Here is a 10,815-nt window from a genome sequence, read left to right on the forward strand (position 1 = left end):
GCCGCGCCGCGCGCCCCGACCGGTGAGTGCCCCGCGGTCGCGGCCGGCCAGCCGTCTGACTCCGGTCCCCGCGCCGCAGTTAGCGGCCGCCTCTTCGTGCCCCGGTGCCCGCGCCCGGCGCAGTCCGCCCCTGGCCGACACCTCAGCACCCCGGGCGGAGGCAGTGCCGGCTTTCGGGCCGGGTAAAGGACGGAGAGCCCGGGCCGAGAGCCCCGTGCAGACCGTGCCGCGCATAGTGGGAGCTTGCGCTTAGGAGTCTCTCGATGCGTTTCTGTGGAATTGATTTTCTGGTTGGAGGAACGTGGGGTACCTAAGGGGAATGGGGTCGTCTCGGGCTAGTAGGAGGGCGTTCGTGATCGGGGTCGTATCGGGTCGGGGGGAGGCCACCAGAGCCGGAACAGTTAGGCAGGCTGCAGGGGATGGGGCACCGGTCAAGTCACTTGGGGCTCTAAAGCTCCGGTTTTGGGGTCCCTCAAGGTCGACGAGAAAAGGTCCAGTGGGCGATGAGGGAGGGAACCGGGGGGCATGTGGCTGGAGCACCGCCGGGGTTTAACCGGAGGCGGGCGCAGGAAAGACCCCTCTTCAGCTACGTGGGCTCCTGATGCTTTGGTGCTGGGGTTTGGGCGTCTGAGTAGCTGAAGCGGAGTGACTTTGTGGAGAGGGAGTTGCATTTAAAGAAGGATGCTAAGAAACAGTTTAAGTACATTTTGGTTTGATTCTGAACTTTGAAAGGCTTGGGGAATCAGAGTCGTGAGGAAGCTTTGACATTTTCTTTTGATATTCCAGCCAAAAGATGGCTCGCTGCTGGACTTTGTCAGTTATCCATTATTTGCAAATGTATGTATGTATTTAATGGTATTTTATCAATTATTAGTTTTGCTGAAAATTCTCTTAGCTACACCTTGAAATTCTTGTAGCAGCCTCTCCCTCTGTAGTGGTGGCTTACTTCTTACCAATTTAACTGTACTGTTATAATTTACTACCGACTTTTATTCTAGAAGATTAATAAGTAATTCACATGCTTTCTTTTCCTTGCCTTTAATTGTTTCTTTACAAGGTCATGCAAAAGTGAACTTCAAATTCTATAGAAGTTTTAAAGTATTTTAACTCTAAGAGTTGAACTGGGAAGGAGGTGTTGATAAGCTAGCCCCTCTAAAAAGCAATACTGAAATCAGGTTGAGTTTTCTAACAGTTGTTATGTTAATGTCAGATGCTTAGCTTAATTTTAATAATCGTGTGTTTACATAACACTCTTTTGACGATGGGTTGGGAACCTAGAAAATGCGCACCAGAATTAGGCAGTGGCGGTCCACAGAGTCCACCTATGTGGCTGAGAAGAGTAAGCAAAGAATTGCACAGCTAGATCTTTAATTTTTAAAATATTTTCTTAATCATATACATGTTACTAATTCCTTACATTTATACTTTACAGTTTACAAAGTGAAAGCTTGATTAGGGAGTACTTAAATATATTTTAGAGAAATTTGTAGATCATATATTTGCCCTTAATTCATCAATCAGAGAAAACATTTCTGCCAAAAGGTGTTAATATTTTCAGTTGGCACCTTCTTAGTTCTGGAATAACTAATGGATAATTATATATTTTTTATCCCTGTTGTCCTTGAATTTTACTTGTCCTTAGGGAGAATGTACTGGCATACAAAACAGGAGCCTAAAATATTGAAACCTAACACCTTTTAATATTATAATGGCCTCTACATTGTTCACCTTGAGAATCATCTATGGCAAACCAGTGGTGTGGAAGGCTTTCCACTCTCACCTTTGTTTATATTGGACTGTTTACTCCTTTTGTAGAACTAAGGAAAAATAACGCTTGTTGGCTGTGAAGTAATGGTAATAAACAGAATGGGAAGCTTGGAAAAAAGAGTTATGTGTATGAGTCACATTTTTTTTAGAGCTGGAAGGGAAGACCATGGAGATGATTATTTTGTAGATCAGGAAACCAAGGCCCAAAGCAGTTGAAGGGACTAAATTGCTAGTTAGTAGTGAAGCCAAGATTGGTGGGCAGGTCTCTGGACGTTTAGTCCATAGTTTTTTCTACTTTATCACATTCACATTGTTTATTTGTAAAGCATTTTAGTGCCAACTACAAATGGTTTTTGGATTATTCGTGATATTATCCTCTAAGGATGGAGAAGTTTGAATTGACTACTTTTATACATGAAATGATGTAAAACTGGATGCGCTTTTATTTAAAAGTTTAAAACAATATGATGCATTGTTAGAGGAAGTCCTGTCACTGGAAAGAGACAAACTGTCATCAAGATTAAAATAGTAGATGAATGTCTCAGAATAGGCTAGCATTCTATAATTTTTTGCTAAAAATTAATTGCTTAAAAGATTTTCAGAATTCAAGAAGCATATATTTTCAAAGTAAATTATAGGAAAATTATTATTTTCAGTAAGCGTGGGGGTTTTGTTAGCTAAAATGGATTTTAGTTCCTTTAAAAAGAGCACTAGTAGAATTGCATGATAATTACGAAGACATGATTTCTATCACTGTTGTAATAAAGACAGAATTTGTATCTCAGCCACTTAACGTGATCTCCAGCAAGTGATTTAATCACTTTGCACCTAGGTTTACTCATCTGTGAAGTGAGAGTATTAAAAGTACCTACCTCATAGCATAGTGGTGAGGATTAACTGCGCTTAGCACATAGTAAGGGCACAACAAATATTAGACATTATTCCCTATTGCTCATCAGGTGTAAGTAGGCACTTGTATGCCCGTTTGTTTTCTTGCTGATAAAGCAGTCACTTTCAAACTAGGAAAAATTCCTGAATAAACATATGATCAAATAATTGTCTGCCTTACGGGTCACTTAATGCAAATGATGCTGTCATGTTTTGTTCTCTTCTGCTTACCTTGAATCTTTAATTAGGTCTGCAAATCAAGTTAGAGTTAATGTGTCCATTTTCTGAATGTCATTGGGAGACCCTTGTTGCAGTTTCATTATTCTAGAACGAAAATGTTAATAATTGATTCGCAGTTATTATAATAAAAATACAATAAGTTCTGGAGGCCTACTGGATAAGCTTAGGTGTGGAAATTTATAAAGTCTATTATTGATTGCAGCTCTTGTTTGCTAATGGAACCATGAGAAAAATCATTGAACGTTGTTTTCTATTAAATGAATGTTTTGATGACTTCATTCATTAAAATGTTAGGTTTTAGTGTAACTCCAATTTTATAACATAGAATTATTTTTAATTTGTCATAACCCGGGTCCAACTAGGTGACATAACTATGTGGTTTAGCGAATTTTTTGATCGTGATTTCTTCTGTGTATTCTATGTTTCTGCCATCTGAAGTTCTTTTTTAGCAGCTCCTCTGTTTTAGTCTTCTTAACATGTAACTTCTTATCATTTGTCACGCAAGAGCTTTTTTAATGACTTTTTAAACATTAATTTCAATTATTTTTAATGTATTACAAATAATATCTCTTAATCATCCTTATTTTTAGAGTTTCATTGAAGTGAGTTCATTTTACAGATGAGGGATTAAAATCAGGAACAAGTTATAGCTTAAAACCATCTTTATTATGCTAGTATTAGGATCTTGCTGTTATTTTAGATCTCAGGCAGGCATGCTGTTGCTGATACTTCAGATGATAAATTCATGAATCAACTCTTTAGTCCAAAGTGATGCTAGCAGGGCTAAGAGAGTTACATGGAGCCATCAGAATTTTCCAGGGTCACATTTTTCTTTCACTAATAAAGAATTTTAATGACTGAAAAGTGGCAACTCCTAATGTTCTTTTGTTTAACAATTATAATAAGGATTATGAAATTACCACACTTTATTGGACATTTATTGGATTCATGACATGCTTTTAGAAATTTTGTAGAATCTAGATATGCAGATTCTTATTTCAGGTCTGTTACATAATCTTATTATGTGAATAAATTTATTTAAATATGGTTTTAGAAACATAAATATTATGTCATATTAAAATATAACCAACCATTGCTCATTTTTTCATTAGGTTGGAGTTTTCTTTATATATTTAAAAATAATTTTGACATTTTGAATTGCCTGTTATTCATATTTAAAATTTGTAAGTACGTGGACTAAGCAGGTGGAGACATACAAATTGTTTTTTTAGTTTCAGTGTAGTTGTTAGAGAAGAAAGAGAAAATATGAATTATTTGCTTTGTTCAACTTAATAAATTCCCCATCTGAGTTAGCCAACTAACCTACTTTTAAGTGGGGGATAAGGGCTTTTGAATCTGTTAGAACAGAAGTAATTTTGAAAGGGCATTAGGCTGTATTGTTGATTCATGTTAATGTGGGGTAAATTTGCACCAGTAGTTCAACTGGGAAAATTAGCTGCCTGCTTTTATTCTACATGTAGGCGAAAAATTTTAAGGAATTATTTAGAGAGGCTATAATGACACTCTTATGAAATGCAGTATAGTGAAAATATATTTCTACAGGTTCTTATACTATGTTAATACCAAAATAAAATTTATCTTTACTTTGATGAGATGTAAAACAGTAATATTTTATCAAAGCTAATAAGAGGAAGTGGTGATGAAGATAATTTTTTAAAAATTATGTTTGAAATGGGCTTATCTGCTCTGGCATTGTCTTCAAATTATGACTTCCTTATTTTATTTGAAAACTACCATAATAGGAATAATGTCCAGTCTTCCTATTCTGAGCAGGATTCTTGCGTTAGAGGTGGTAATCAAGTATTGATATGCTGTATTTCAAGCAATTTAAAAGGGCAGATGCAATAGATACACAGAAAATGGAACAATGAGAAATGGAATGGTGGAATGGAGATGATATGGGAACTGAACTTCAGGCCTGCATATATGGTTGGTAGTTGGAGGAAGGGGAGTTAGAATAAGAATTAGCAGTTGGATAGAGAAAAATGTTGAAGAAAACCAGGATAGGACAGATTGGTGTGTCTTTGTGTCAGGATGTTATATTATGATGTATGTATTTTGGTTCCTGGCTCACAGCTCCTGTAAGCCTTGTTATTTTCTAAATGACTAGAGCAATAAGAATATTTGTCCTTGGTTCCTGAAGCTGCTCTGGAACAGCTTTAGAGCTATAAAGGTGAAAGTCAGTTTCTTGTTACTTACAACAAGTCCTTTCAAACATACCTGAGCTTATGTTAATGAAGCAATATTTAGAAAGTCCCTAGATGGTGTGTTGATCACCAGGGGAGCCAGCCATGTGCTCAGAGGGTTGGAACTTTTAGGCCTTGCCCCAATCCTCCAGGGAGGGGAAGGGGCTTAAGGTTAAATTGATCATCAGTGGACAGTGGTTTAATTAATCATGCCTACTTAATGAAGCATCTATAAAAACCCAAAAGGGACAAAGTTTGAGGAGCTTGCAGATAGCTGAATAAGTGGGGGCTCCTGGGTGGATGAACAAGAACACCTCCACGTGCCTGCCCAACTCCATGAGGACAGAAGTTCCTATGCTGGGGACCCTTCCAGACCTCACTCTATTATGTGTCTCTTTATTTAGCTGTTTAGTTGTATCCTCTAAAATATCCCTTGTAATAAACCAGTTAACTAAGTAAGTGTTTTCCTGAGTTCTTCAAGCCTCTCTAGCAAATTAATCAAACCAAAGGAGGGGGCTGTGGGAACAGTGATTTACAGGTCGTTTGGAAGTGGGGCTCAGTTTTGTCGGACTGAATTCTCAACCTGTGTGATTTGGCAGTACCTCCAGGTGGATAGTGTCAGAATTGGTTTGAATTAGAGGACACCCAGCTGGTGTTTGCTGCAGAACTGATTGCTTGTTTGCTGGTGGGGAGAAACCCCCATACATTTTGAGATCACAGAAGTCTTCTGTGTTGATAAGAGTGAGAGTATAGGAGGAACTGAGTTTTTTTCCTGTGTATTACTGACAGAAAAGTTGCTGAAATATATTCTAAAGCTAAAAGATAAACTCGCTAAATATCAAATATAGTATGATAGGAGAAGTCCAAGTACATCCCTAAGGTTTAAAATATGCATGTAGCCAAAGGGGAGCCAGTTCATCCAATTATAAAATTTATTTAGTCTTTGACTTTGGCTATTTACATGAGAAGGGCAGTCCAACCCCATTACCCTTCAGGTGATTAGTGCTGGGACCACTTTTATTTAACATTTTAATAAAAGATTTAAAAGACCAGACTGGCAGCAGAAGTTGCCAGATTTGCAGCAGACTCCATGTGCTGTTCCAGGTAGGTAAAAGCCAAGCCAAGGAGGAGAAGCTACAGGAACATCCTTTGATGAGTTTTCATGTGGCACAGAATAAGATAATGCATTTAGGAGAAGATATTCCAAGTTATATTTATAGGACCTGAGTTGTGACCCAGGAAGGGGATCCAGTAGTTATGTAGATGACTTCCTTGAAGGCATTTATTGTCGTTGCTGCTGGGCCAGAAAGTCCAAGAATATGTTGAGGGTTGTTGGGCATGGTTCTGAAAACAAAAATGGTTTACATAAAAATGATTAGGAAAGGGGTTACCATCTTTTGACTGTTTATTATGTCCTAGGATAAGTGATTTACAGCTATTCTTTCATTTAATTCTCTTAATGATTCTGAAAGGTAGTTGGCATTATCCAATTTTGTAGAAAAGGAAATTTGATTCGGGAAGGTTAAGTGACTTTACCAAGTCAGCCAGTATGTGGTGGAATTGGGACTAAGGCTCTATTTAGTCTTTTGATTGTTAATCCTGAGCATTTCCCAGGATATTTGGAGGTATCTTTTAAAACAAGTGATAGTTTAATTTATATTTATGAAGCAAAGTGCTCTTTTACTCCTTGCTGTGGTCTGGCTTGGATATCATTACCACAAGAATGGTATCTAAATACTTTGAGAGGATTTACAAACATTCCTTAAATTCTTGATTTTTAAGGAAAGCTGGGGTGTTTTGATGTATGGTTTTAACCTTCGAGATTGGTAAGTCAACTCTGGCTACCCAAAAACATTTTCTCCCCTTGACTTTATAAAATACTTGATCATTAATCCTCATTAATAAAGGAAACGTTAATTAGCAAGGAAAATATTGTTTAGTAGAAGAGTCACTAGAGTAAAAATCCAGATATCTGGATTTTTCTAGTGCTATGAAATAATTATGTGACAAACATTAGGGGAGTATTGAAATAGGCATAACCTTTCTCTGGGAATGGAGGAAAGCTTGAGCTTTCTTAAGACATGAGCAGATGAAGAGGAGTTGTGGAGTTCTAGACAGAGAATAGCAATATATTAGATGAATCTTTGAACTTTTTTGAACTGCGCTTTCCTCAAAATTGAGATACAGGGCTGGCTGGTTGTTCAGTTGGTTAGTGCACTGTCTTGCAATGCCAAGGTCAAGTGTTTGGTTCCCCTTGCTGGCCAGCCGCCAAAAAAAAAAAAAAAAAAAATTGAGATATAATATAAGGAAGAGTACCATGGGCAGCATTTGCTATATATAAACTTTTTTATACATGCACACTGTTACATACTGTTTTTTATATATTTGTATGAGGGTGCTTCAAAAAGTTCATGGAAAGATCCATATTATCTTTTAATTCTATTTTTCCATGAACTTTTTGAAGTACCCTCATATGTGTATATATATATATACACACACACAGACATACCACCCACTCTGTATTTGCTGATTTTGGAATCCCAAAAACTGAGGTTCTCAGAACCAAGTGAGTAAGTATGTGTGAAAATTCTTTGTAAATTTTAAATGCTGTAGAAATGAGAATGATAGAGGAATACTGATGTTAAGAGTGAACAGAGACAATGCAGTGAAAACTTGGGTGGCAGGAGGAGAAAAGAAGGAAGAAGAAGAAAAACAACAGAAGTGGGGAAGGCACTTCACTACATACAGGTATGCAACTCTGTACCCCACAAATATGTATAATCAATTATGTTTCAATTTTTTGAAAAGGAGTAGGGATGAGAGGTGTTAAAGATGAAAGAGAGGAAAAGGACAGATTTGAAGAAAATTGTTTTTGTTTTGTTTTTTGGCGGCTGGCCAGTACAGGGATCGAACCCTGGACCTTGGTGTCATCAGCACTACACTCTAACCAACTGAGCTAACCAGCCGGCCCTTAGATGTGAAAAAAATTGAATTATAGTTCTCTTTGTCCCTGTCAATCAAAAGGTAGGTAGTAAGTCTGTAACTGAAGAATTTTAACGTTAATTTACTGTAAGGAAGAAGCACAGAAGGTAGTTGAAATGCTTTATTCACTTTTCCATTTAGTCTACACTGACCATGTTAATAAGGCTATGAAAATAAGCTAATTGAAAGTTGGCTGTATTGTCTGATTGTTTCTTCACTCATTATTTCTGTACAGGTTTGGCTTATGGCTTTAAGTAGTATAAGAGGGTTCATAAAAATAAAGTAAGCTGGACTGAGTTACTATTTATTCTAGATTATTAAAAATGAAAGGACATAATGTGTTTAAAGAGAAGGGTGAAGTTTGATCTATCTTAATGAGTTCAAAATAAAATTAGGAAATCAGACCAAGACCAAGGTGGATTGGGAACAAATTGTGAAGACTCTCATATGCTATACTAGTAATTTGAATTTTTATTTAGTTTTATAGGTGGGGAAGTGACACAAACAGTTTTAGGAAATTGATCATAGCAGTAATAAAGAGAATAGTGTGGAGGAAAAGGGAATAGTGTGGGGTTATGTCCCAATAAACCCACCATAAGTTGAAAATATCATAATTCGAAAATGCATTTAATATACCTATCCTACCGAACATCATACCCTAGCCTACCTTAACTGTGTGCAGAACACTTACATTAGCCTACAGTTGGGCAAAATCATCTCACACAAAGCCTATTTTATAATAAAGTGTTGAATATTTCATGTAATTTATTGAAAATGTGCCAAAAGCAAAAAACGGAATGGTTGTATGCATATTCAGTTTCTACTGAATACGTGTCACTTTCTCACCATCATAAAGTTGGAAAATCATAAGACCGACCAATACATATGGCAAAAGGAGTGAGTGAGGCAATTCTCTCTGGCCTTTGGTAGGTAGATCCCAGTCAAGGATGCCATTTAAGGCTCTGCCCTAATTCAGAAAAGAAATTATATGGTGGTCTGAATTAAGGAATTTGTAGTGGGGATGGAAATGAGAGCACTGATTTCAGAGATGTTTAGTAGTTTAGCCAATATCTTTTTGTTTTGTTTGTTCATATTTAGCGGCCGCCCAGTATGGGATCCGAACCCTTGACCGTGGTGTTACAAGGTGATGCTCTAACCAGATATTTAGGAGTTTAAGTCCTCCAGATTTGGTTAGTGTTTGGAAGTGATAAAAGTTGAGGTTGAGTCTGGTTCCTGGGTTGGCAGTAGAATAATTAATATGTGTAAGATTGGGAGAGGGAGAATACTGAGTTTGTGTTTGGATAAGTAATTATGCTATTTAGGTAAGTAATGACATGACCAAGATATCAGTTGGAAATATGGGTCTAAATTAGGAGTGTGGTCAGGTTTATAGATATGATTTGGAAGGCAAATAGTTTATATTTGAAAGTCATGAAATTAGATGAGTGATGACCAGAATGTCTAAATGATAATGCATCAAGAACAAAAAGTAACTGTCCATACTGGCATTTAGTTCAGATGTGTAGACATTTTAAAATATTTACCTGTTGCCCACTGCCACTCCAAACTCTACCACCTAACCTTTCAAAGGATACACAAAAATATTAGCTACCAGAGTGCCAGAAATATTTTGGTGTCCTTGAAACAGTGTACCAATTGGGGTTTTTCTTCCTGCCTTCCACATCCTGTCTCTCCATCCAGTCCAAAAGAGGGAATTCTTGGATAAATGCACTTTCTTATTCCTCACCTTGTTTGTTTTTGGAATCTAGTTGCTTCCTTGGGCCAGTGAGATAGTCTGAACTGATACTCAAGCCTGAAATCTTTTTCCACCTTCTTTAAACTTTAGTTCAGAGCATCCCAAAGCAGCCAGCTCTTCGCCTCTTTTCCTTCTACCCCTCCACCCTTTAAAGAGCTTAAGGCTCTGGCAACTCAAAGAAGGAAAAGTAAAAACAGTGTGAGGGAAAACTAAAAAGAGTGCGAGAGAAAGAACCTTGAAGAAGGCTGTATCTTTCCTTTCGCCGCCAGAGATTCTACTCCCTTAGCTAGGGGATGAAGTTGGTGAGTCATTAAGATGAGGTGTCAAATTTTAGTAAAATAAATACAACTATTAGGACCAAGGTATTCAAGTGCTGAGGGGAATTTGGAAAGGATCTGAGTTAGATGATTTAGCATTTACTGGAAAACATGAGTTTTGGTTCAGTTTTAAAGGAGGTAGGAAGACAAGGCTGTGCAGCGAAAAGTAGGAATAACACTATTATGAGATGCAGAAAATAGTACAGTACCAAGAAAGAAGAACTTTTTTCTTCTTTCAATGGCAGAAAAAGCAAAGGAACTGGTGAACAGGATTCCATCATCTAAAATGCACAATTTGCATTGTAATCTCAATGAGAAATTAGGGTAGTTAGATGATTGAAGACTAAAATTTTGGAATTGGAATTCCTTGAAGCACATATGTAGAAAATTGAGTATGAACAGAAGAGTACTGAAACATAATGTAAATAGTAATTTAGCACTTAAATGACAACTGCTATATAATTTATGATGTAAATAACACCAATTACTCCATTTATTATATACTATCTATATCTCTTGTATCTTCTTTTTGTTTTCTTATTATGTGCTTCTGTAATAGTGATTCTTTTTTTTTTTTTTTTTTTTTTTCTTTTTGTTTTTTTTCGTGACCGGCCCCGGATCGCAACCCCCAGTGTCCCGCCCGCACCGGGCCCGGACC

General features: G+C 37.3%; 1 protein-coding gene and 1 non-coding gene across 2 annotated transcripts in view; one reads left to right on the top strand and one right to left on the bottom strand.

Annotated features, from left to right (window-relative positions):
* SOCS5 (suppressor of cytokine signaling 5) overlaps positions 1 to 10,815 on the top strand; it is a 66,834-nt gene that overhangs the window by 630 nt on the left and 55,389 nt on the right. The window lies entirely within an intron of this gene.
* Positions 7,995 to 8,068, bottom strand: TRNAI-GAU. Its single transcript has one exon. It is a non-coding gene; the product is annotated as a tRNA-Ile (tRNA).

The sequence above is a fragment of the Galeopterus variegatus genome, unplaced genomic scaffold, assembly GCF_000696425.1.
Source record: "Galeopterus variegatus unplaced genomic scaffold, G_variegatus-3.0.2 Scaffold1172, whole genome shotgun sequence".
In the NCBI taxonomy this organism is placed as follows: Eukaryota; Metazoa; Chordata; class Mammalia; order Dermoptera; family Cynocephalidae; genus Galeopterus; species Galeopterus variegatus.